The 25725-nt window shown below is 47.7% G+C and overlaps 2 long non-coding RNA genes across 9 annotated transcripts in view; one reads left to right on the forward strand and one right to left on the reverse strand.

The window, feature by feature from the left end:
* The window catches only part of LOC106505879, a 151241-nt gene that overhangs the window by 22032 nt on the left and 103484 nt on the right, over positions 1-25725 (forward strand). Inside the window, exon 3 of one of the 8 annotated variants that reach the window (XR_001300715.2) lies at positions 14900-17035. The exons of 6 other annotated variants lie outside the window; for them this stretch is intronic. This is a non-coding gene — a long non-coding RNA (uncharacterized LOC106505879). Of the gene's footprint in view, positions 1-6825; positions 6941-14899; positions 17036-25725 lie in introns of those variants that run through there. One more of the 8 variants, XR_002338450.1, reaches the window with a different exon arrangement.
* On the reverse strand, positions 14562-17710 carry LOC110256643. The gene is made up of 2 exons (XR_002338451.1): positions 17029-17710; positions 14562-14997 (listed from the first exon to the last, which is right to left on the reverse strand). It is a non-coding gene; the product is annotated as an uncharacterized LOC110256643 (long non-coding RNA).

The following is a 25725-nucleotide window of genomic DNA, read 5'->3' on the forward strand; positions in this document are numbered from 1 at the left end:
CTGCGCCACGACGGGAACTCCACCATTTACTTTTTGATCTGAGCGCGTACTGCTCATGGGCTGTATCCGTGTTTATACTGCGCTCTAGGCAGCTTCTCCATAACATCTGCAAGATCTACACAAGGAGGGAGCGGCTCACAAGGGGGCCGTCCACCTCGATGATTGTTCTTGGTGGCTCCACCCAGGCCAGGCCAAATCAGGAGGTGACCTCATTCCTTCTGAATTTTCTTTCCACAAGACCAAGTGGCTGGGTGTGGCTGCTCCTTCCACTGTTGAATTCTTCCAGGCATTGCATAAAGGAAAGAGCTCACGGAACAGGTTCTTGTCCTAAGGCTGTTTGGAAAATTCATGGACTTTTTTGGGAAAGAATTCTCTTCTTTTTCTAAATAAGGGGGAAGAAAGCCAGAATTATCAGTGCAGGCAAGGTTCTCACGCAATGTGCAAATTCCTTCTTTAATTTTTTTTTTCTTTTATTTGGTAGGAGCTGGCAGTAGGACGATAGCATGAATTCCAAGTTGGATTCCCTCTGCCTCCTGCCCCAGGTGGCCCAAGCTAAGTGCATGGCTCACAGTGACCCCTGCCAGGTCTACTCTGCCATGGTGGTGCCAGCACTAGTTCCTATTGGGAGCCTCACCCTGGGTCCCATCCAAAGGGCTGATTTTGCCAGCACAGGGGTTTGCTGTTTTCCTCAGGGTAGCATGCACAGAGGTAGGAAGGCTGCACGCTTCTCCACTAAAGACACGGAGGTCCATATTTCAGAGTTTTTAAATGAGAATCTCCTGTTAGGCTGCTGTCATGTGATCTATCTACAGTGACACACTAGCCTTTGGCAACGATTCTGAAGTGCAGCCGGTAGGTTCACAGCAGGACCCTCCAGCTGGAAGAGCCCCCAGTTTGAGTCCTGCACACCTCATTGACAGCTCTGTGCCCTGATCATAGAGTGGCACTTGGCCCGTGGCAGGTGCCACCACATACTGTGGTGTGAATAAATGAGTGAGGGTTAATGCCTCTCTCATAGGATGTGGGGCTCAGAAAGACCATGCCTGTGTTAAGTCCAGCACCACCCTGCATGGACTGCATCCAAACACCACGCGGACCTGGGCCCTGCCTTTACCTCACCCCTTAGCACACATCCTTCCCTCTGGTCCTGTTCCAGTGTGGACACCCCATCCATCCACCCCAGTGCTGCAGTATCACAGAAGAAAGCAAACTATTGTAACACCATCTCTTTCCAAGTACAAAAGTGTGCAAAAGTAAAACAATGTATACTTTTAAAAATATGTATGTTTGTAGTAAAACATTAGAAAAAAAAGCAAGGGAATGATGGCAAAACCAAATATCTAGGAAATAAAATAGAAAGAAGCAGCCCCAGGATTTGGGGACATGGCAGGTGGGATGGCAGGGACGGAGTCTGGGCTGGATGATAGGAGGGTAAGCTCTACCCATCTTACTGGTACAGGCACTGGATGTAGGGGTGTGACATGCCCCAGACTGCAGAGTTAGGTGGTGGCAGGTCCGGGTTCAAGCTGACGTTTGTCTGGCTTCCAAGCTCATCACTCCCTCTAGGAACCGGGAACCCGTCATCCATAAAGCCGTGTGCAAGGATTAGCTCATCTGGGGTCGGGTGGAGAGTGACACAAGGAGACAGCAGGCAGGGAGGATGACCAGTGTCCAGGATGGAAACTTCAGAAGGACCAGAGAGAAAGGAAAGAGACCTGGGGAGAGTGTATGGTCTGAGAAGCCCACGTTGGGGGAGCAGAGCAAGGGGGTATGGGCAACAGTGTGAAACAGAGCAGATCACGGGACCACTGCTGTGGACTGAATGTGCCTCCTCCAATTCAAATGTTGAAGCTGAACTCCCAGTGTGACTGTATCTGAAGACAAGATTTTTTTTTTTTTTTGTTTTGCTTTTGAGGGTGGTGCCTGTAGCACATAGAAGTTCCCAGGCTAAGGGTGAAAGCAGAGCTGCAGCTGCCAACCTACACCACAGCCACAGCAACATGGGATTCAAACCATGTCTGCGACCTACACCACAGCTCACTGCAACACCAGATCCTTAGCCCACTGAGTGAGGCCAGTGATGGAACCCGCATCCTCGTGGACATGAGTCGCGTTTGTTACCACTGAGCCACAAGGGGAACTCCTGAAGACAAGATTTTTTAGGAAGTAATTAATGTTACATGAGGTAATAAGAGTGGGGTCCTGAGTTGCTAAGACTGGTAACTTAGAGAAGAAGAAGAGCCAGCAAAGCTCTCTCTCTGCCATGTGAGCGAACAGCTAGAAGACGGCCATCTGCGAGCCAGAAAGAGAGCTCTCACCAGAAACTGACCCTGGGGACACCTTGACCTTGACCTTCCAGCCTCCACTACTATGAGAAATAACTTCTGTTGTTTATGCCTCGAGGTTTGTGGTATTTTGTTATGGCAGCCTGAGCAGACTAACTCTGGGGGCGGGGGGTGGAAGTATCACTGGGGCAGAGATGGCCTGGAGTCTCCTATGTAAACTTCCAGAAGCTGGACAGTCATTCGTGAAACATCCTTGGTGAACAGATGAGAGAGAGAGTGAAAGAACCTGGCCCACTTCCACCAAGCCGTCCCTCTGGATGGCAGGGATGAGGTCTGAGAACAAGAAGACAAGCGTACTTGGACCTCTAGTTTGGCCTCTCAGAGGGAGGAAGAAATCAAGCACATGTCTCTTCATCCTCATTCTCTACAACAAAGGGTGCCTCTGGCATACCAGCCCTGTCTTCTCAAGACAGCGACCTTAAATAACCACTGTACTTACTGGTTTCCAAATGCAGAGTTGGGCTGCAAAGGCCAAGTTGTCCTTTCATTGCCCTCTTGCAATAGAATGATTGCAAATATCCCATCCCCAAGCAACATGGCATTTGTCCTCAAAAGTAGGACAGAACCCTGTTGGGAAGAGCAGTTTCTGGGTCATTGCCCCGAGAGCCTCTGTCAGCATGGTCACCACGTGAGCAGAGCCACAGCCATCCGCAGGGGCGGCTTGGTGGATGTGGTCCAGGTTCTTTCAAACTTGAATGTCGACAGAAATTCGACATTCAAAAGTAGTGCCACAGGAAGTGGCATCTCCCTATTACTAACAGACACCACAAGGTGGGTTTAATCTGTCCAATCAGGCAGAGTCTAGGATTACAGCCACATGCAAAGTGAAAATGTGGGAACCTTCAGAAATGTGACATTTTTGCATCCTTCATACTCATTAAAAAGATGTTTCAAAGTCCCTGCTGTGACACAGTGGGTTAAGGATCTGGTGTTGCTGCAGCTGTGGTCTAGGTTGCAGCTGCAGCTCATATTTGATCCCTGGCCTGGGAACTTCCATGTGCCTTGGGTACGGCCAAAAAAGAGAAAAAAAGATATTTCAAGTAAAGTGGGAAGTGCATATCACATTTATTTGTGATCAGATGCAAGAGCTTTCAATTATGGAAACACTACCTCCTTCCTTTTTTTTTGGATTCCACTTTTAAAACTGAAAAATTAATCTTTTCCTTGAGAATTGGGCCTTAAGGGGGGCAACATCACAGCAAGAATTTATTTGCAAGGAATAAGCTTCATTTTTAAAGCCTGCTTTGAAAATATCTTGGTATTTTGAGGACCCTTTAGTTAAACTCTTTGCTCTTCCATTTTAAAATTTTTTTAATTTTAATTTTAATTTTTTATTTTTTTAAATTACTCCATGAATTTTACTGCATTTATAGGTGTACAATGATCATCACAACCAAATTTTATGGAACTTCCATCCCAAACCCTCAGTGCATCCCTCCATCCCCCAACCTGTCTCATTTGGAAACCATAAGTTTTTCAAAGTCTATGAGTCAGTATCTGTTGTGCAAAGAAGTTCATTGTGTCCTTTTTTAGATTCTGCATGTAAGTGATAGCATTTGATGTTGGTGTCTCATTGTGTGACTGATTTCACTCAGCATGACAATTTCTAGGGCCATCCATGTTTCTGCAAATGCCATTATTTCTTTCCTTTTAATGGCTGAGTAATATTCCATGGTGTGTATGTACCACATCTTTTTTATCCACTCCTCTGTTGATGGACATTTAGGTTGTTTCCATGTCTTGGTTATTGCAAATAGCACTGCAAAGAACATTGGAGTACATGTGTCTATTTCAGTCATGGTTTTCTCTGGATTGATGCCCCAGGGTGGGATTGCCAGATCAAATGGTAGTTCTATTTTTAGTTTTCTGAGGAATCTCCTTGCCCTCCCATTTATCCAGGAACATTTGCTTGTCCTTTGGATGTGACATTCACAAAGGAGCACTTCAGGCAGTGCAAGCATAGATATACCTCCAAATAGTAAAAAAATTCTGTTATTATCAGGGTATTGTTCAACATAAATGGCATTTTATTTTGCTAATCTTTTAGTAAAACAAACAAGTAATGTATGGCCAACACATTTGGGAGCTGTGTTATCTTTTGATTCATCCAAATGGTGACTCTCCAGACCATTCCACAAAGGCAGCCTGCACCTAAGGAGCAGGATGCACACGGTTTGGTCAGCGTGCCTGGGGAGCGCCTGTGTCTCCAGCTCTTTCCCCCCAATGGGCTGGGCTTTGAGTGAGGGTGCAGATGGTGCAGCTGGCAGGGCTATTGATCCTCTCTGGCCCCTCGTTTCAGGCAAAGCCTGCCTGCCTCACCCTTGGCTGGGTAAACCCCAGTCCAGCTGGAGGCAGGGACAGAAACATTTGCAGGGCCCAGGTCTGTCTGTTTGCTCTCGGAGCCAGACTGGCCTGTTCCTTGCAGGTCTCCTGGGAGGCTGTGGCTTCCTTGAATTTCTGATTAACTCTTCCTTGACTGAGTCTATGGGGGATCCTGGGCAACCGCACTGGGGAACTCTGTCCTTGGCTTTGCATCCCACCAATGCCACACCGCACATACCATATACAACACACACAGCACACCACATGCACACATATCACACCACATACATAAACATTGCACCACACACACCACACACCACATGTGCGCATACCACACCACATACACAAACACCACTCCACACACACGTCCTAACACCACACCGCATACACACATACACACACCACATTTATACTCCACACCCCACACCACCTGCACAAACACCACACCCCAAAGGCCACACCACACACACAAGCATTAAACTACACACAAAACATTACATGCACAAACAATGCACCACACACCCCATACCACGTGCACAAACACTGCAACACACACAGCATACCATGTGCACATATTACACACCACATGCACAAACACCACACCACATACACACCCTATATACCACATATGCGCCATACCTCATGCATGCACACTACACCACACACACACACACACACACACACACACACACACCACGTACACACCCCACATACATCACATGCACATATAAAACACCACATGAACAAACACCACACCACATACACACCCTACATGCTACACTATACACCCCCACATATCACATCACACGCATACACGCCACACATACACACACACACTCTCCCTCTGCCTCCAATGCACACTGCACATCTCCCACACCTGCAGTCCACCCTCTGTTTTCTTATTGGCTCCCTGACCCTTAGCATCAAAGGGATTCCTGAGGCAAAGCCTGCAAGGTTTCCTCCCCAGAAAGAGCCCTTCCTGAGGACACTGAGAATAAGGGAACACATCAGTCTGTTTTTCCGGCCAGTTGTTCATTCCCCACATTTCTGACATCTGTGATGCACCAGATCTTCCGAGTCTTGCAAGGGGGTGGGAGTGGGGGCTGAGAGCGTGGGCACAGCCTGCTTCCATTCAGCCTGGAGCCTGGGTATGGGGCGTGGCGAGAACATGTCAGTGAACATGAAAATCACAGCAGTGGACACGAGGAAGAGGGCTAAGACCCACAACCTTGGAGGAGAAGACGTGTGAGGAGAGCTGATGGCAGGAGAAGCACAGCCGTGACTGTGCCTGCAGAGGGTGGAGGACAGCAGGGGGGGTCCATGGTGGGACAGGGCCCAGCATCCAGGATGAGGAAGACCTGGGGCTGCCTGGGGTGGTGCTAGGAGTCTGAGGGTCCTGTATGCAAGGTCATCCCTCCCTGAAGGTAGAGGTGGTGACGAGGGGGCATGGGAGTTCCTGGAAGCTTGGAGATGAGCAGCAGGATTGGAGGTTCTGGAGCACAGAGGTGGAAAGCCCAGTGGGGATGGAGGGGCTGAGGTTGGAAGGGGAGGGTCCTGGGTCTGCACAGACATCAGCAACTGGGAAGGACAGGGCCAAGGTCATGGTCTGCTTTTAATTTCACTTTTCTCAACTTATGGTTTGAAATGATTTTGGATGTACAGGAGAGCTGCAAGGATCGAGTTTGCATATACAATCTACTTGGGTTCCTTCATGTTAGCATCTTCCATCAGCACAGTACATTTGCCAAAACCGAGAAATTATCAGTGGTGAATACTGCTAGTTAAACCACACACTCTGTCTGGACCCCCTTTTCCAATGGGACTCAATCCAGGACACCAGGGCCCATTAAGATATCCTGCTTCCCCATCTCCCCCCCAAAAAGAATTCTGTCCCTAATCTTGACACTTTGGAAGAGTTCTGGTCAGTTATTCTGTAGAATTTTCCCCAAGGCTGAGTTTGATGCTTATCATGATTAGATCATGGCCGAGGATTTTTGTGCAGATACCGTGGAGGGGAGGTGCCCTTCTCACCACTCGCTATCAGCACCTGTGTAATTTCAACTAGATTTCTTCCTGCGCCTGTTGGTTAAGGGTGTCTGCCAGGTTTCTCCACTGGCCAGTGACTTTCCTTCTCTTTCTTTTTTTTTTTTTTTGTTAGAAGTGAATGACTCGTCCAACCCAGGCTCAAGAGGAGAGAAGTGAAACACCAGCTCCTAGAAGGGCAGGGCCCAGAATGTGTGGGATGCTGTTAAATCCACCACAGTAATTATGAATGCTGTTCACAGTGTTATTATTATTATTGTTCTAGTTTAGAGGTTGCCTTTCTTTCTATAACTAGGTGGCAATTTTATCTGTCAGTCTCAGGGAAGACATCTACCCCATCCAGATATAGAACTAGGAGGAATGCTGATTCATAGCTATGGGACGTGTGCTTACAAAGACCTAGGACTTGAACTCAGGAACCGCTGATTGACCAAGCCCATGCCCCCCTTCCTTGTCCTCGCCCCACTAAAATCACAGGAAAGGAGCAAAAGTCTTATTAACTCACAGAGACAAAAGAGCAGATTAAAGCCAGGGGTGACATCACACATTTAGCGGTGACTCAGCTGAGCAGGTACTGACAAGCGGTGGTCCTCTTTCTGGCCATCGGACTGAAAGAGCCAAGGAGACCAAAGGCCAGTGGGGCCAGAGGAGCATCTACCTGGAGCACCTCGCACATTTCCCATCTCACGTTACTGTGGCTACCACCACCCAAAGGAGGTGGGTATCAGTTTCCTGGGACTGCCATAACCGAGGACCACAGAATGGTGGCTGGAACAAAGGACACGTATGGTTTCACAGCTCTGGAGGCCAGAAGTCTGAGATCGGGTGTTGGCAGGGCCAGGTTCCCTCCTAAGACACTACGAAAGGATCTGTCCCAGGACTTTATCCAGCTTTCAGTAGGTTCCTGGCTGGTGGCAGCGTAACTCCCAACTTCACAGGGCGTTCTCTCTGCCCAAATTCTTGTAAGGACAGCAGTTTTATAGAATAAGGTCCCCCTTGTGACCCCATTTTAACTAATGACATCTGCAAGGAGCCTATCTCCAGAGTGTCACATTCTGAGATGTTGGGCATTAGGACTTCAACGTATGAGCTGAGGACAGGGGGCACAGGAATCAGCTTATAATGTGGTGGCGCATTTCCTGACGAAAGAACAGAGAATTCCCACATCAGGGACAGCAGAACTAGCAGAGGGCTGGAGAGCGAGCATTGTGTCCCTAAAAGGCAGAATTAAATGAACATCAACCGACAGGACTGTGCACCCTCAGCGCCCTTGCCCCAGGTTTGCTCTCATAGAGAGAGCAGTAGGCTCACCCTACCTTCACCCAGGAAGAAGGTTGGACATTCCCCCCAAAAATCCCAATATTGGCATTTGGCAATATCTCAGTTGAGTCTGGATTATCTCATTGCATCCATCTGTAAGCCCTCCCCAGCCCCCATCTACTCAAAGTATATCCAGCACTATAACGTATCCCTCTGAGATGTAAATGGACAGGTCGGGATCACAGACACTGGAGGGAAAGTGTCTACATGGAAGAAAGAATCAGAAGAGAAAAACCAGAAAGAAAATATATGGAAGAAACAATCACCAGGGAGCTAAAAGAAAACTGAGAAATAAGAGTTAATATTCTTAGAGATCAAAGATAGGATTGCATCTCTATATAAAGAACAGTTATGCTATGGAAACAGAATTATTAACTAATGGTCAAGAGGGAAGGTAGAATATAATTAGTTTTGATATGAAAGCAAGATCTACCTATCTGCACATGCATCTGTCATCTACTGATCAATCATTTTATCAACCTCTCCATCCATCCATTATCCAGCCAGGCAGCTAGGCATCTCTCAGTCCATCCATCCATCCACCCATTCGCTCATCCATCCATCTAACCATCCATCCATCCATCCACCCACCCATCCACCCTCCCAGCCAGATAGCCAGCCAGCCACTCATTGTTTATCTACTGATCTATCTATACAGTCTATTCATTTATCATCTCTCTCCCTCTGTAATCTATCATCTATCCATCTTTCCCCTGAACTCTTTCTTTGAAAATGACTGGACAGTCCCCTTCAGTAGCATAAGGAAGAAAACTAGATAAGACGGAACTCTGGAAACAGAGGACCCAACACAGAAAATAAGTGGGAATGACTCAGAAGTCTCTAAGAGAATAAAGCTCTTGGTATACTTGGAAACGTTTGGAGGTATTTAAAACATGTTAAAACTTTAAAAACTTTTACTAAGAAGTGCATAGATTTTGGGCAAGTGAAAAGGGAAGGCAATTTTTAACCTCTGGAAAAACCCCATAGAAGTTGTGTGAGAATAGAGGCATGTTTACTCCATGCCTTGGGAGCTAATGCACCCCCATCAAATAATGTAAACTCTGTCTGTTGGGAGGGGAGGGCCAGGGGAGGTGGGGCATGGGGGTGACAGAGAGAACGACTTCTCCCCTTCCTTAGTAGAAAGTCAACACCATACTCTAGGATCTTGATTAATCAAGAAAGAGTAGGATTGCATGTGACATAGAAATAAGGAAATAAATAGAAAAAAAAAATCCTCAGAAGTTGAAAATTCCTTCCTCTAAGCAGTAGTAGAGGTTTGGGCACCAGGCCCAGTGTTTTTTAAATAGAAGCTACTTAGAACTCTTTGATTTCACTATGTGGATGTACTTTGCTAAAAATAGAAACATAATTTTACGGCAGAAAGGCCAGTAGAAGCCTGTGTACACACAGCTCCTGGAGGCTTAGAGAAAAGTGAAGGGTTTCTGGCAGGATTTTGTGTTGGCTTTTTACTAGTGAGACGGGCCGAGAGAGTTTTGTGTTGGTGCTGCTCGAGCTGGGAGGAAACGCTTCTTGTTCCTTGGGGCCCACCACTCCATCTGTCACCCTCCCTTTGAAAATGCTTTCGTGACAGGATGCTCACAGTTCTCACACTTTGCCTTGCTCATTCCTCAGGGGACAACCACGCTGTTCCTTGCAGGGGTGGGCAGCTCAGGAGGCTGGAGAGCCCTTATTAGTGGGTGAGGGAGGAAACATCAATACTCAGTTGGTTCTGATAAACCTGCCATTTTCCAGGGAGGAATTTAATACTTAAGAGATAGAGGGCTGTAGGGACACCCAGCTCTTAGGGTAATGGAGAGCTTGACCATTATTTTCATTATCTACTGAGAGTCTCCTGGTTTCATCACCCTTCCCTCTCACCTCCGTATTTGCTCAGCTGAGGTCCACTCTCTGCACTTGGCCTCCCGGAGGCTCGCCATGTCCTCCCTCTTGGTATTCTTATCACAATGTCTTCCAACTGCCCTCCTATCAGAGGAGAGACGATGCCAGTCGGGGACAGGGATGCCAGGCCACCAACTGCCCCCTCCCACACCTGCCTCAGGAAGAGGAGAGACCCAGGACACATAGGGATGTTTTGGGGGTAAAGAGTGAACGGAAGGTGAATGCCAATGTTGATTGGTTGGAGCAGCAAGACTGGAGACTCGTGTTCAGGCTGGAGGCGTCGTGCAGATCCAGAGCAATTGCTGCAGTCAGGCAGATGAGGGGTCCGTAAGGAATCCTGACACCTCTTCTACCAGCAAGGAGGATATTTCATGCCATTTCTGTGTTCTGGTGGATTCTTCATGGTTTTGGCATTCTGGATCCTGGCCACCTTTCCTCCTTTTCAGACACAACTAGCATGGGTCTTACCCAGGTAACTTTGCAGTCTGTGATAGGAGGGCTACAGAAGTGGCCGAGGCTTAGAACCACATTAAAGGAAGCAACCCTTAGGCAAGGTGAATGATTTCTTTGAATGTTCTTCCAAGAGCAGTTGTGTTGACAACATGTTATGCCAAATGAAGTAAATCCCCAGACCTCTGAAACACTCAATGTTTCCAAATTCAAACCTATTTGGAAAAAAAAAATTTTTTTTAAAGGCTGCAAAGAGAGTGCGGAGGTTGGCTGCTCCAACAGGTTGGACAGGGAGCACGGGGCATGGGGTTCAAAAGGGAGCTGGCAGAAGGGATGGGTGCTGCCTCTGGGTAGGTTAGACTCCCTGAGGCTTCCTGGCTGACAGTGATGTGGATACCCCTGACCGTCCCTGACCTTTAGCCTTGGTGAGGTAAAGATATCTCTGGTCCAGCACTAGTCAGCTATGTTTTGGTGATGTGGGAGGGTGGGCCATGTAAATACCTGGCCAAGAGAAGCCCAAGATCAGAGAATCACCCATGCAAAGAGCTCAAGGTTTTAGCAGTGAGCTTTGGGAGAAGTGGACCAGAGTGAGCATGGGAAGGTGATGGAGGATGCCCATCCTACAGGATGGACTCAAGATAATCCCAACAAGCCCACAAATCCCATGTATTCATCTGCAATGATGGGTGGAGATGTTTCACAAAGGTGCCAATATAGGAAGCTGAGCCCCAAGCAAACCATACACAAGGGGTATTTACAGGCCATGGAGCTCTCATTGGGGAGAAGAGGATGAGGCAGGAAGGGCACTTATAGAACTGGAGCTCCTGCTGTGGAAGAGGGTATTGTACTGGAGCTCACACTGAATAAGGGAGAGCCATGCACAAAGGGTATTCATAGAACCTGGAGCTGACTCTGGGGAGGAAGGAACCATGAAATGGCCACATGAAGGATGCTGATACGACATGGGCTTATAGTGGGGAAGAAACTGGGATGATGGACAGTCAGATCACCAATCAGATATTTCTAACCGCTGGCCTGGGTGGCCATGCCTGAGCTTGCAAAGAACCCAGCATGTCCATGAAGGTGTGCTGGAGGGGAGGCAGTGGTAGCATCCACCACTGTGCAGCTACTGGGTAGGGCTGTCTGGTGGTAGCCGGGGGCTGCCAGACACAGACCCAAGGAGAGCAAGGACATCTTCCATCTGTCCACCAGAGATGTGTACAGCTTTTGGCTTCCCAGATCTCAGGGCAAAGGCCACTCATGGCCAGCACACCCCTGAAACATGTGGGGAAGAGTAGTCTGGGACAGAAGCCTCCAGCTAGACCAAGGTGAGCACAGAGCAGCAGAGCATCACAGCACTCGGTGTAGGGGGCAGGGCCCGGCACCAGCCTTCCCTCATGGGTCATGCACTCTTCCTGCCTGCTCCTAAATTGGCAGCTTCCCTCTTGTACGAGGAGCAGAGGTAAGTTAGAATGACAGCCTCCTTGACCACTGCACCCCATAGCCTGTTGTTCCTGAGTATCCTTTTGGGTTACCACTTGAGAGATGGAGGCCAAAGTGTGGGTGCTCTTCTTTTGTGTGTCTCCAGTGCTGCAGAGCCACTGGGCTGTGTGGACACCTCTGGGGAGGTCAACATTCATGTGACTGCCACACTGGAAGGTTAAGAATCAAATGCTCTGTCCCGCGTTGCTGTGGCTCTGGTGTAGGCCTGTGGCTACAGCTCTGATTAGACCCCTAGCCTGGGAACCTCCACATGCCACAGGAGTGGCCCTAGAAATGGCAAAAGGCCAAAAAAAAAAAAAAAAAAAAAAAAAAGAATCAAATGCTCTGAAAAGTGTTTCTCCAAATGCAAACCCAGCCCAAGAAAGGATGAGGCTACAGTGACACAAGCCCACCAGCTGGAATGTTTCCCAACTTTTTCACTTGCAGGGCTAGGGTTCCCTGGAGAGAAAGAGCCAGCTGCGGAGTGTTTGTGTAGGAGGTTGGGACAGGAGGCTGGGGGCCTTGCTGCTTATTGAAGACAATCTGGGGAATCTGAGTTGCCATAAACTCCAGGCTTTGGATCTTAAGGTAATTTGCTGTCCTGGTGAGGTCAACAGGCAAGCTTTGATCACAGGCAAAGACTCCTAGATTGTTGTCTACAAAAGCGATTGATTCATCACATCCAGGTCTCAAATGCTAGCAGGGGTCAAACCGAGCCGGGGTGGCAAAGTGTAGCATTAGCACTGAAGTCACTGCTCAGCCTTCTGCTGCACATCTGTGATTTCTGTAATGCTCCTTCTGAGACAGGTGAATTTGCTCATAAATTTGCAGCATTTACTTGACTCGTGACGATATTACTTTGTTTGCTGAACTATGTCATCCTTGGGGGAAAAAAGAGCTGGGTGGAAGCCTATACCCAGGTGCCATCACCTCTGGCTGCAAGTCCTGCTTCCTGGAGTGGAGATGAAATGAGATGAAATCCTCGAAAAAGGATAGAGGCAGATGTCCACCCTTGGTCATAGGCATGCAACTCCAGAAATAGCTGTCTGTTCTCGCCCTTTCTCCCCTGAAGCCTGTCTGGGGCTCATGCCCTCCTTGCTATATAATATAGGGACCATTGACTCCATGGGAGCTATTTTATACCTACTTCCTGTTCTGACAGTCATCCTGGGTGACTTCTTTTCTGCCTGTGTTTGTGGTGCCTTTGCCCAGGAAGGGTACTCACAGACACAGGCTGGCTGGTCATCTTTGGAAGTCATTAAACAAATCTTATGTCCTTTATCTCAGCATCCAGGACTTCTCTGCCCCGTGGAAATCGGCAGCTATCTCAAGATTACTTCTTTTGTGTTACTAAGGTTCTGATATTACTCTGCTAACTTTGGAGGCTATTAGGTGCATGTCATGGAACCCTTCTTAGGTAAAGAGTTGGTGGAGTAAAGTCTGATTGTGTCCGGCAGAGACTGGTACTGATCTACCACAGTGCATTGTTATAATTCATTTACTCATTCGTTCATTCAATTAATGTTTCTTTCCTGTCTAATATACATCAGGAATTTTCTTGGAGGAAAAGGCAGTGAGCCATAGAAGGCAGGTTCCTGCCGTCATAGAGCATGTGGTCTATTGGGACAGCCAGCTGTGATACTAGTAGGAATAGCCCCATATAATGAGCCCAGGGCTGGTACCCCCAGGATGCAGAGGTCAGGTGGGGCTGGGCGGGGAGCTTCCCAGGAAGGAGCTGAGGGAGGGGAGACAATGCTGGGCAGAGGAAGTGGTCTCTGCAAAGCCCAAGGTGAGGGCTAAGGAACCCAGAGTGGCTGAGCATCAAGTGTGAGAGGTGTGGGTGGGGGAAGCACACAGAGGCCCTGATGATTGGGTCACTTAAAGGTGGTGGGGTCACACCTAAGGTCTGGGGGAACTATCAAGTATTTAATAATCTAATGGCATGGTAAGATTTTTGTCTTAAAAAGTGTCTGGGCACACCGGGGAGAAGGGACTGGTAATGGACAAGTCTGGGGCAGGGCAGCCCATGGCTAGGGCTTCGGGCAGCTGGCCCAGGAGCAGGGTCACTAGGGTGGGGGGAGGTGGGAGGAAGGGAAGGAAGGAAGTCGGGATGGAGAAGGGACAGAGCAACAGAGCGTGGTGACCGGCTGAGTGCATGATTGAGCAGGAGGAGGGGAGGAAAAGGGGAGGCTTCTTGTTTGGGGCTCCAGGTTGTTCTAACCTCGGGGTACAGAGGGATGTTGGGGGTCCGGGCATTGTCCTTTTACAGTCATTCTTTTCCTCTCTGGGTTCCAGCTCCCACAGTGCCTCAGGCTCTCACCTTGGGTTTAGGGTCTTGGAATAGCAGCAAATTTGTGCTGGCTCTGAGTCACCTCAAATTTGTCTGTGAGGGAGTGAGAGGGTCACTTCAGGACCCTACCCTGAGGAGTGATGGACTGCAGTGCGGGGATGTGGGTCAGGGTTGGGCACCTGAACACTGAGACCTGACACGTGACCACTCCCGAATCAAGGTGCCGGTTGCTTTAAGACGGGAATGGCAGCAGTTGTGTTGATTGTGATGAAAGGTCATTCTTGGAAGCGAGTCGGGAAAGAGCACATACTGTATGAGTCTATTTATATAAAGTACACAACAGACAAAGCTAGTCTACGCCGCTCAAAGTCAGGGGAGCTGTTATGCTGGGCTTGGTGCCTGGAAGCCGGTAAGTGGGGGCTCAGAGTGTTGCGTTTCTTTAGCTGGTGCTGGCTTCCCGGGTGTGTCCAGTTTGTGAAAATTCATCCAGTCATGCATCCCCCTCACACCTCCCCTGAGACAACTTAAATAAAAATACTTTCCCAAGGCTGACCCTAAATTCCCTGGAAGGTCTCACTTGGTGTGCTTTAGCTGTGTGGATAGGAGAACTGTCTGAACAGGGGCTTGTGGAAAAAATAGAGGCTGAGCCTGTGTGCTGTGGTCAGAGGAGGCTTGGGGGCAGAGGTGATATGGTCTGGGTGGGGGCGAGGAAGCCCCACACCTGCATCCTTCCCTCATTGTCCTGCAGGTTGCTCGTTGGAGAAGCCCCGGTGATGCAGGATCGAGAGGTCCCAGGTTCAAGCCTCCTAACAGGAAGTCCCAGTGGACTTGTAGGTGATGCCCAAGCTGTTGAAGGAAGTCACAGTCTTTTTGAAACAACAGGAAACTTGGGCCAGGTCCCCTCCTTCTAACAACTTAGCCTGCAGAGGTTCTCAGGGAATTCAGCCGGGTAAGGGTCTGCAGCTAAAAAGGGTCATGGCTTCATTTAACCACAAGCTAAAAAACAGTGTCTTCAGAGGGAAACCTGGTTCACCTGAAGCAGTCTGAAGGCTCCCAGAAGAGTGTTGGCAGCAGATGTCAGCAGGAGCCTCCGGGGAGTGCGGGGGACCCGCCCAGGGGGCCAAGTTCCTGCCAAGACTGCTTTTACCCAAAGGGATCTCTTCTGAATGGGACCAGCACACCCGAGCCCGTGCTCGGCCTGCAGAGCGGGGATTCTGAGCAGCCTGTGTTCCTGGGCATCAGGGCACTCATGCCTCGTGCATCTGAGCGTTCACCTCATGTGGGTCTGCGGGTGCCTGGCTGGGGGTGCAGTGCACACGCCAGGCACCCATTGATATTTGCTATCATGTCCTACTTCTGGCACTTTTTCTGCTCCTCGATCCAATGTCTGCTATTCATGCTTGTCTTTCCCCTTAGATAGCAACCACCAAGCTGCACTGACCAGGTCTGTTTTCATTCACCATTATATCTCTAGCACCTAGCACTGTACTGTCCCCTAGAAAGTACCAATAAAGGCTTGTCATTCATCCCAGAGCCGTTTCTTTCCACAGTGTGTGCACCTGGGGAAGAAGATTCATAGCAAGTGAATTCCAGAGTGTGGCCTAATTTTGCATTTCTTCCCTCCACGATTGGAAAGACTAATTTGTTGATGTATCTTGTCCAATCACTTACCCATTGGGTACCTACTAGCCAGGCACTCTGGTCATAGAGAGAGGGAAAATTCCATTGGTCCTGCCATCATAGGCAAATGGGCCACTTAGGGGTGAAGAGATTGAGTCCCCCATGATGAAGACACATAAACAGGGGCAGTAGGGGAGTTCTCGCTGTGGCACCGTGGGTTAGGCATCCAACTGCAGTGACTCGGGTCACTGCAGAGGAGCAGATTCGATCCTTAACCTGACCAGCACAGCGGGTTAAGGATCTAGTGTTGCTGCAGCTGTGTTGGAAGTTGCAGCTGTGGCTCTGATTCCATCCTTGGCCTGGGAACTTCCATATGCCTCGGGTATGACCATAAAAAAGAAAAAAAAGAAAAGCAGGGTTGTAGGAATCAAGAGGAAGACCTGTGTTTCTCAGACAGAAAGCAGTATGGTTAACAGGGAGAGTGGAAAGCCATGTGCCAAGCCATGGAGGTGGACCACAGGGCACAGACAGGCCGAGGGAATGTGTCATTTCAGTCAGGTTGGTCTTGTGTCAGTGCACGCAAAAGGTGATTAGAGGTCAGAGCAGTAAAGTCAGAGAGCAGCTGACCACGTGTTGCTTCATCCTCTGGGAAGTGAGGAGACCGTGTCCAGCTTTTTGTTTTGGAAACAGGAGGCGGCCAGGCCAGCAGTGTTCGTGGTCCCGTGATACAGTGGGGGCTGGCCTCACTAGCTATCCCGGAACGGCTGCTCATATGTCTGGCATCACGGGGACCAGCCTGCCTTACTTTGCCTTGGTTCGTGGAATCGTGTTGGCCAGATGGACTAGGAACAAGTGAAGGAGTTGTGTCTTCTCCCTAAACAGAACAGCTTGTAGCTTTGTCATAATTGCTCTGTGCAACCAGCCACTCTACTATCGAGAATCGAAGTCACAATGTGTGTTATTTAAGGATCCCAGCAGCAGGCACATTCTGGAGTCAACCTGCGTGGAGAGCCTGGCCTCAGAAGGGGTAGGTGTGGAAAAGAAGGGAGTGTGCATGAAGCGGATTTGAGGCTGGAGTGGGCAGGCTACATCATCAACCTGGAAAGCCTCTTATGTGGCTCTAAACCAAGATCAACCACAAGCCCATCTATCCCCACTGTCCTACCTTACCAGACGACAGCCTCACTCCCTGAACCCTCTGGAGGCCACGGTAGCCTCGAAATCCTTAGCACAGGACACTGGGCAGCCCCTGCTTACCTATCAGAGGTGATACACAAGATGAGACCTCTGTTTCACCCACGTGCATGCAGGCTCATCCATGGATGGCGCCTTGAGCATGTGGCATTCCTTGGTTCCACATCTTGCTTTCATTGTCTTTGATTGGTTGGCTGGGAGATCATCTCTTTCTGAGGTTTTCTCAGCATGCAGATGCTCTGGTGGCTCTACCTGGGGAGGGAGAAACAGCTGCATGACCCGAGCCAGGCAAAGAGAGCACTCATCAGTCGTCACTGACTTCATCCTTCCCTCATCCTCCCACCATTGTCCAAGACCCTTAGTTGGTCCCGTTTGGATTATATGATAAGGAGAGCTGCCTGCTGCCTTTAAAAATGGGGGGGAGGGAGTGGTGGAGATTAATGGGGTGCCAAAGTCTTTCCCAAGAGGCTGAAGGTTAACTAACCCTTTAGAAGCAGCATCAAAGCCCCTGCTAGGAAAACACCAGCCTCACCTCCAAGCGCACAGTAAGGTAAGGGACAGGAGGAAAGATGGGTGTGTGGGGGGGGGACTGGTGTTCTCAGGGGACAGCCAATTTAAGGAAGGGAAGAGGATGGATAAGCAATGAGGTCCTGCTGTAGAGCACGGGGAACTACACATACTCACCTGAGATGGAATATGATGGAGGATAATGTGAGAAAAAGAATGTATACATATTTGTATAATAAAGGTATAATATTGTATAATTATAAATTATAAATGTATAATTTGTATATAAATGTATAATTTGTATACGAATGTATAATATATATATTTATTTATTTATTTATACCTGGGTCATTTTGGTGTACAGCAAAAATTGAGACCATTGTAAATCGACTATAATAAAAAATAATTAAAAAATGAAAAATAAATTTTAAACATTAAACAAAAAGAAAGGGAAGAGGAAAGTTCACAGTAGAAAGAAAAGACCTGCCTGAGGCTGTGGGGTGGTTTGCTGGTGATCAGAGAGGGAACACTGGGGCTTTGGAGAAGGGAAGGGAGCTTGGACCCCAAGCAGGGACACTTCCTTCCTCTCTCATGCTTCACGGAACTTTGACAAGCACATTCGTTAAACAGAAGGTTTTGCCCAAACATCTTCCTTGGTTCCAAGCCAAGGCACATTTTGAGTGAAGCGGCATCCACAGAGCCCAGGGGTTCACTCTCTGACCAAACCGTCCTCAAAACAAGTGAGCAGACTGAGCTGGCCTGAGCACGTGCCAGTACAAAATGTTTCTGTTTTACTAGCAACTCCGGTCATTGACCGCAAATGCCTGTGCTCGTGCTGGGTTAGATGCAATTTGCTCTCATCAATACTCGTAATACTAGTGACTTATTTTTAAACTTATTTTTGTCTGTTTGTTTATTACTGTCCAAATTGAAATAGACTTTAGTACTCATAGCATCTTCTTGTCTGAGATTGAAGCTCATTCTCTAAATCCCCAACAGTGGCCAAGTATGGAGAAATGTTTCTAAAAAGGGTGTGACGAGAGTGGGTGGTGACTCTGTTACTTTTCCTATACAACCTGAATGAACAAGTCACATTCTTACTGGGCACTGTAGGGGACTGGGTTAGGGCACTGCTACCTGCAGTGTCTTCTCCTCCCTGTGGCTGGTCATGGAGAATTCCTCCAACCTCAGATCTCCACTTCACACACAGGAAGTGCAGAATAACTCATTCCCCGGAAAGGCTTAGAAACGAAGGAAATGCGGGGAGTTCCCCACATGGCTCAGTGGTTAACAAATCTGACTAGGAACCATGAGGTTGCGGGTTCGATCCCTGGCCTTGCTCAGTGGGTTAAGGATCCAGCGTTGCCGTGAGCTGTGGTATAGGTTGCAGACGTGGCTTGGATCCCGCGTTGCTGTGGCTCTGGTGTAGGCTGGCGGCTACAGCTCTGAAATTTGACCCCTATCCTGGGAACCTCCATATGCCACGGGAGCAGCTCAAGAAATGGCAAAAAAGGCAAAAAAAAGAAAGAAAGAAAAGAAACCAAGGAATTGCAATCTTCCTCCACCTCTACCTGCTGCCTGCTGCCTCACCTCCTTGTCACCTGACCCCCCGGAAAGGCCCTGGGTCTGCTGTGAGCACGGCAGCCCCAGATGCTCTGGGGAGGGCTCCTCCACCCCGCTTTGCTCTGCACGGGCTGCTGAATCACACCCCCTCTCCATCTCCCTGCCACTGGGCTGCTTCAACTCTAAATTCAGATGCCTATTGATCTTTGGCTCCGGTGACTGTCCATGTTGTGGAGAACACTGAAACAGGCAGCATTTGAAGAGCAGGAAGGAAACAGAGAAGGTGAGTGATGCTAACACAAGGAAGCATACTTCCATGAGGTATCACAGGAAAGGCATCTTCCCAACCCCAGATTCAAGGTCACATCTCCAAGTCACCATAGTGAGGGCTTTAGGGCTCAAAAATCTGAACCCTGGCTTTGCCAACTTGCATAGCATGGAGCCATCCCTGCCCAGCCCTCCTAGGTCCACAGTCCACTCTGGGAATGTCCTGGCCTTGCTGCCCTTTTGGCCACGATGCCCCACTGCCCACCCCCCACCCCTGGACTTTGAGGCCTCTATTCTTTAGCTGCCAGTCACACTGGTTGGGATCCAGCGGGGGTGATGGTTCATGTTGTCCATCTCACACTGAAATAAGTACGGGCTGTCTGTGTTCACACCTGGCAGGGAGCCATGCACTTTGAGAGTTGGCAGCTGCCCAAGAGAGCAAAAATTCATTGTAGGAGGTCAGAGATCAATGTGGTTATAGTGACACATGCATTAATAGGGAGGCTGGTTGGACAATGACTCTGATTTCAAAAACTGCTTCTATCTCAAAGGACCCACCCATTCTAATCGGTAGCAACAGCTCCTAAAATGGACCCTTTCTTTGGTGTTGCTTCCTTCCGTGGCCTTTGTAAAGATGGCCAAGGATGCTGGAGCCTGGAGTTGCTCCCCTCATGTTGGTCATGCTTCCTCCCCATCAGCACAGGCACCCGCAGAGGACTTCTGATGGGCACCACGTGTTTGTATGAAATATGTATCGGGGAAATGGAGGGCAGTTCAGAGCCAAGTGCCAAAGCTGAGATGCCTTGAGAGCCCACTCTAGTGAGAACAGTGTGATGGGTCTTGTGTGCCCAGAACCATGTGCTGAGAATGCTGGGGCCCCGGAGACTCTACCTCACTTGCCCAGGATCCTATGGCGGAACAACACTAGTACTGAGCCCAACTCTTTCAGAACCCAGACGGTGTTTCCACGTGAGCTTGCGTTTGTGTGGTGCTTTATTGTTCCCTGGCAAGTTCACCCAATCACCTCATTTGATCCTCAAAGTAACAAAAATGGCAAGCTAGCCACAGGTATTCTTATTCCAATGTATTGAGGCTTTTACCCCCAGTTCCTGCTTCTTCCTTTTATTGGTGTGTGCAGTGGCTGAGGTGTTTGAAGATGACTCCATTCTATACTGGGGATGAAAGAGAATCTGGCACAGGTCCCTGAGACGTGGGGGGGAGGGAGAGCTAGAAATGACACCCAGTTTGCTGTTTTTGAAAATGGTGCTAATCCCAACTTGCAGAAAGACACCATCCCTGAGCCAAGCAACACATTTCAACAGACCCAGTCTCATCAAAGAGGGACCTTTTATTCCTTAATCTTGGTTGTGGCTAAAGAATGGTATGCGTCATCATACGGTATTTGTCGTTCTCTCTCTGACTTACTTCACTTAGTATGAGAATCTCTAGTTGCATGCATGTTGCAGAAAATGGTATTTTTTTTATGGCTGAGTGGTATTTCATTGTATATACATACCACATCTTTTTAATCCATTCATCTGTCTATGGACATTTAGGTTACGTCCATGTCTTCGCAATTGTGAATAGTGCTGCAATGAACATAAGGGTGCATGTATCTTTTTGAATGGAAGCTTTATTGGGATATTATGCCCAGGAGTGGGATGAACGGGGAGTTTGGGGTTGGTAGATGCAAACTCTTACATTTAGAATGGATAAGAAATGAGGTCCTGCTGTACAGCACAGGGAACTACATCCAATCTCTTGGGATAAAACATGACGGAAGATCGTATGAGAAAAAGAATATATATATATATATACATATATATATATATATGTATGACTGGGTCACTATGCTGTACATCAGAAATTGACACAACACTGTAAATCAACCATACTCTAATACAAATGAAATAAAATAAAAAGAACGATGTTTCATCAGTCTAAAACTGAAGTGATTTTAGATTTCTTATTGGGAGGAAGTCAAGTACTTTGATGGAAAGAACACATGGAAATTGGAGTATAATTTAGCGCTAAATAAGCAGGTGGTCTGGATTCAGAGGGCAGAGGAGAGCAGCAGAGGGGTGGGAGGAGAGGACTGTGCCTGCTCCTCAGAGGAAGCACTGGGAAGCCAGGGCCACCCAGCAGTTCTCTCTGTTCCTCTGACATCTGCTGCAGAGGCTGCTCTCCACCTGGGGTGAGGGACTCAGGCCACGAGGGATAGTGGTGGGCCCCTGTGTCCATTCTGGATGAGGCTTCTGCAGGGAGGAAGGCACACCCTCAGAATTCACTTGGGAGCCTGAATGATACTGAATATTGAAGCTCGAAAAGCTTGCAATCTATGATAGTTCTTCCAGAAAAGGTGGGAGAGTTGTGGGGGCTGCAGGTTGAAGCAAGGAGTCTATTCTTCTCCTCATGAAAGTTGGTCTTCTTTTTTTTTTCTAAATTAAAGTATAGTTGATTTACAATGTTGTGTTAGTTTCAGGTGTACAGCAAAGTGATTCAGTTATACATATTTTTTCAGGTATTTTTCTTATAGATTATTATAAAATGTTCAGTATAGTTCCCTGTGCTATGCAGTAGGTCCTTATTGGTAATCTACTTTATATATAGTAATGTGTTTATGTTAATCCCAAACTCCTAACTAATCTCTCCCCCCACCTCTTCCCCTTGGGTAACCGTATGTTTGTTTTCTATGTCTGCGAATCTATTTCTGTTTTGTATTTAAGCTCACATGTATGATTTTTTTTAGATTCCACATATGTGACATCATATGATATTTGTCTTTGTCTTACATCACTTAGTATGATGATCTCTAGATCCATCCATGTTGCTGCAAATGACATTATTTCACTCTTTTTTATGGCTGAGTAATATTCCATTGCATATATGTACTACATCTTTATATATTCCTCTGTCAGTGGACATTTAGGAACCTTCCATCTATTGGCTATTGTAAATAGTGCTGCAGTGAGTATTGGGGTGCATGTATCTTTTTGAATTATATTTTTCTGCTGATACATGCCCAGGAGAGGGATTGCTGGATCACACATGATCCTGAAAACTGGTCATTCTTAATGACTGGTAAGTTTAGGAAGGTTCGTGGGGTTCATGTCCTGTCCTATATTTACTCATTGGTTCTTCCTGAGCTCAAGGTGCATAATCTGGAAGACCAAGGGATCCAAGCTTGAGACAGGTCCGTGTATGAACCTCCTGTATGATGCCTGGCTTCCAGTTCCTCTGTATTTGCTTTCTCTGCAAGGGGACTGTCACGGAGAAGCTTCTTCTTTTAGCTGAGCTTGAGAAGAAGTAGAGCAGCATTCAGTGTCTGGGCTCTGTTCTCACTCAGAACTCTGTGGGGCAAGATCAAGTGGCGCTTTAACACTGTGAGCACAAGTCCACATTGTGCAATTATTATTCCCTAGATGGTTAGCATAGTGCTGGTGCAAAGTGTGTGTTCTCTGGATTCTTGTTGAGAACTACATGTGTTCAATGTGGTCCAGCACATTCACATCCAACCTTGTCCTCAGTGTGTCTTTTCTTCCAGACTAGATTATTTTGGCCTTTTTGGTGTGCATTTTTCTTTCCCTTTGCTCTTCCCTCTGCTTTCCTGCATCTTCTTCTGCAGAGAGCTTGAATCAATGGGATCAATGGGATGCTGAACTGCTTCCCTCTAACTGGGGATTATAACACTATTTCCGTGAAACTGAGAAAAATATTGAGAAAAAGTTGAGAGTCGCACTGAGCTCCACAAATCAAAACCAGGCAGGGTGGAACCAGCCTCTTCTCTCTGCTCTGCTCTCTCTCTCTCTCTCATCTCTCTCTCTCAAGCCACTGTTGTTCATAGCACTAGGTTAGGTGGTTGGTTGGGTTAAGTTTGAGATTGGCTTCGCTTTACTATACTATCCTGTAGCAGCAAGTTCCTCATGGGATCTATTTTAGAATCTGGTGGATGGGGTACCTGACCACCAATTTTAGTGTATGATGGCCTCCTCCTGACCAAAGAGCTGTTGGGTCGTATTTCTAACAAGTTGATGCGATATTTTCATTTTAATAACCTGCCCACCTATGATCTGAGAAACAGTCCTACTAAAACGAATGAAACTCCTCTCTTTTCTTCTCTCTCTTCTCAGCCTATTCAAGCCCTCACTTCTAAAAAACACACTCAAGGCTTCCCTATAAGTTGAGGCTGTTGGGGCAGTTGCTTCAGTCCTCAGCGCTTTGTTAGAACTGATCAATGTGCACTTAGTGAAGCCATGCTTTGTTCATCCCTCTAGTTTCCTACAACTGACTTCTTGATGGTCTGCACTCAATCCCCACCTCTGCAACTTGTGACAGACAGCCTCTAGGATGGCCCAGGAACCCTCACCTTCTGGTACACACACTCCTGTGTGGTTCCCACTCCTCGAATGTGGGCGGGGCCTGCAGCTTGGTTCTGACAAATAGGATAAGGCAAAAGGGTTGGGATTTCACTTCTGAGATTAGGTTGTAAAAAGATGGTGACTTTTATCTGGGTCTCTCTTGGTCTTCACAACTTGTTCTCTGGACCTGCCAGCAGCCATGTGGGCAACCTCAGAAGCTGCTCTTTCCCAAAGCCAACTTTGAGCTGACTGCAGCCCAACCAACACCCCAACTACAGCCTGTATGAGATCCTGGGTCAGAGACAGCTCACAAAGCCATGCCCTGAATCCTGATCCACAGGAACAGTGAGATAAGACATGGTTGTTGTTTCCAATCACTGAGTTCTGGAGGGATGTTTTATGTGGGCTATCTTTTAGAACCCCTTACAGATTCTTTTCTCCATCTTTTCTGTACTGTTCTCTAGAATTTTCCAGGGTTGAGGGCTTGCTTAAAATATACACATTTGATCCTACCCTCAGAGATTTCAATTGGATGGGGACACTGAAATCTCCGTTTTTAACAAGATTCTGGGGGCTATGGATGAAAGTTCAAGGAGCAAGCCTTGGGATTGCTGCCTGAGCACCTTTTGGAAGTGTTGTCACCACAGTTATAAGTTCATTCTGAGTCATAAAGGTGGAGATCTGCTTCATTTATGGTCATTCAGTATCATCTATGGAGCACATGCCACTTGTTATAGGTTGTATTTTCTAAAGAATTCTGAAACAATAGCTCCTATGTGCTCTTCTGCAAGGTGAGCTTAACACTCCCCTATTCCCAGGTTGAGTCTAATTCTCACCTTTATCTGAACTGGCTTCATGACTCACTTGTAATCAATAGTATGTGGTGGAAGTGACGCTGTGTGACTTCCACAGTGAGACCAGCAAAGCCATGCCTTCTGCCTGGTTCTTCAGGGACCCTGGCTCTACAGGAAGCCAGGGTCCATGAGGGAAGTTTGATGGTCTCAAATCACCATGCCAAAGAGGCCATGAGTACAGACTTTAGTTGACAGCTCTGCTCAGCTGTCACCAACAGCCACCATCATCTGCCAGCCATGTGAATGAGCCTTCAAGAATGGCCAGCCCAGTGAGCTTTTGGTTGACACCTGACTCTGACCCCTCTCTTTCCAAATTTCTGATTCAGAAATCATGGCGGCTTTGAGTGCATAAGTACTTTGGGGCACAGCTCTAGTGGAACACCACTCCAGCTGGAAATATAGATGAAAAGGCATGTTCTCTGCTCTCAGCTGAATAACTAAAACCATAGACAGAAAGAATTATAATCAAATAAAATGATTGTGATTTTCTGGGGAACATATACAGAGATAGAAGGCACCAAGGAGAATGAATCTGGAAGAGAAAAGTCATACGTAGCATTTGGGCTGAGGTTTGCCACACTCCCAAGCTGAGGGTGGTACATCTAGAAGCATCAACAAGCCCTGAAAATTCCATGCAATTCAAGGGGGGAGGGTGAAGGGCTGACAAAAGTGGGTAGGCCTGGCATGGACCAAAGAGCTCCTACATGGGGAACCAACTCTACCAGGCAAAAGAATGCTGACTTTATCTGGTCCCAGTGGGTGAGCCACCAGAGATTTTGGAATATGCTTACCTGGGTGGGATAAACATCCATTTGTTGGTTAAAATATATAAAGCTATAACACTTTGCCAATCAACTAAGGAGAAAAAGAAGTGAATTGCAACTAAAGCAGTTTCTATTTAAGTCCTTGTGACTCACCCTATGATTGAGCAGAGCTTACTTAAGGCCGGTGCCCTCCCTGTAAACACCTGTCACTTCCCTAGTTTGCAGAGATGCTGGGAGGCTAATGAGATCACATGTATGGAATGCACGCGAGCTTCTAAGAGAGAGAAACCAGATACATTCAAGATATTATTATCATTCCCCCCCACCCCCCCGCTGATCGTCTGGAAGTCAGCTTTCTAGCAAACCCAAGGGTTCAGAAGCCAGACATTTCTAAATAAAGGAAAAATAAAGAAAGGTATTTGGCCCCAGAGAAAGCAGGAAGCAGAA

Source organism: Sus scrofa, chromosome 14 (genome assembly GCF_000003025.6).
Source record: "Sus scrofa isolate TJ Tabasco breed Duroc chromosome 14, Sscrofa11.1, whole genome shotgun sequence".
NCBI lineage: Eukaryota > Metazoa > Chordata > Mammalia > Artiodactyla > Suidae > Sus > Sus scrofa.